We start from the raw sequence: 1093 nt of genomic DNA, 5'->3' as shown, positions 1-1093 counted from the left end.
AAAGAAAATGAAAATCCTCATTCAGATTGACTAGTTTTACCTCAGTGCTCCCCAACTTTCCCATAGCTCAGTCTCTGAGCTCCTCAATCTCACGTTTCTACTGGAAAAGCCAAAAAAGCAGCTGACCTGAGGACGGGCTCCTCATCCTCACTTCTGCTTTTCAGACCGTCATCTGTTTTGACCGCACTCACTTGTAGTCATTTCAACACCATCAACACTGAACCTTCAAAAACACACTGCAGCATTTTTAGACCACATCAGGATATCATATACTCACTCTGTGATCCCTCTTTAACATTAAAAAGCTGGGTAACGGTCAGACAGCATCAGGTGACCCTGCGCATACAGAGTATAAAAACACAGGTGGACAGTGAGACTAACAGACTGACACTGGGTCATCCACAGCAAATAAAAGCAAATATTTACAGAAATATCAATTTAAAAAAGGAAAAAACAAATGTTTTGGTTCAGGTCATCAGCTTAATTCAGTTTTCCATAAAGATTGCAAAGAACATCACTGAACAGACTAACAAGACTGCAGATGGTGAGACTTTTTGATGTCTTTAACTGTCAAAATAAGGAGAGTAAATAGTGGTGGGGACATGTATTGTAGTTGCTGTAAAAATAAAGGATGTTAGCAACGATAACCTGTAATTTTATGGTTTTGGAAGAAATCCATTTTCTTTTAGGTCTCCTAAACGTTTCCCACCAAGTTTCAGAATTAAGGTTCTTATTAAATAATTAATTGAAAATAAAAAGAACAAAAAGAAAAAAAAAGTTACTTAGTCGATCACAAATGAAAAATTATTTTACAGAAGTCGTCCATCTGTTTTAGAAACTTTTGTATTCTTCCAAAACCAGGAACACAAAACAACAGAAAAGTCACAAAATGACATTGTTGTGCAGATAAAATATAACATGTTTCAATGAGTTGTGTTAGAGTTTAGCAGTAATTTAAAGAAATGTCCAGTATTCTTACGCCAGTATCATCGTCTTTGGGAGTGAACAGCTTTGAGTAGAGAGTTTGGGACCTCCCAGTCACCTCTCCACAAGGGTGCAGAACCCTCTCATTTTAGGTTTTCTGCAGCACTGG

This window comes from Haplochromis burtoni, unplaced genomic scaffold (assembly GCF_018398535.1).
Source record: "Haplochromis burtoni strain Fernald_Lab_line unplaced genomic scaffold, NCSU_Asbu1 Contig_617, whole genome shotgun sequence".
In the NCBI taxonomy this organism is placed as follows: Eukaryota; Metazoa; Chordata; class Actinopteri; order Cichliformes; family Cichlidae; genus Haplochromis; species Haplochromis burtoni.
Note: the sequence above shows the minus strand (reverse complement) of the source record.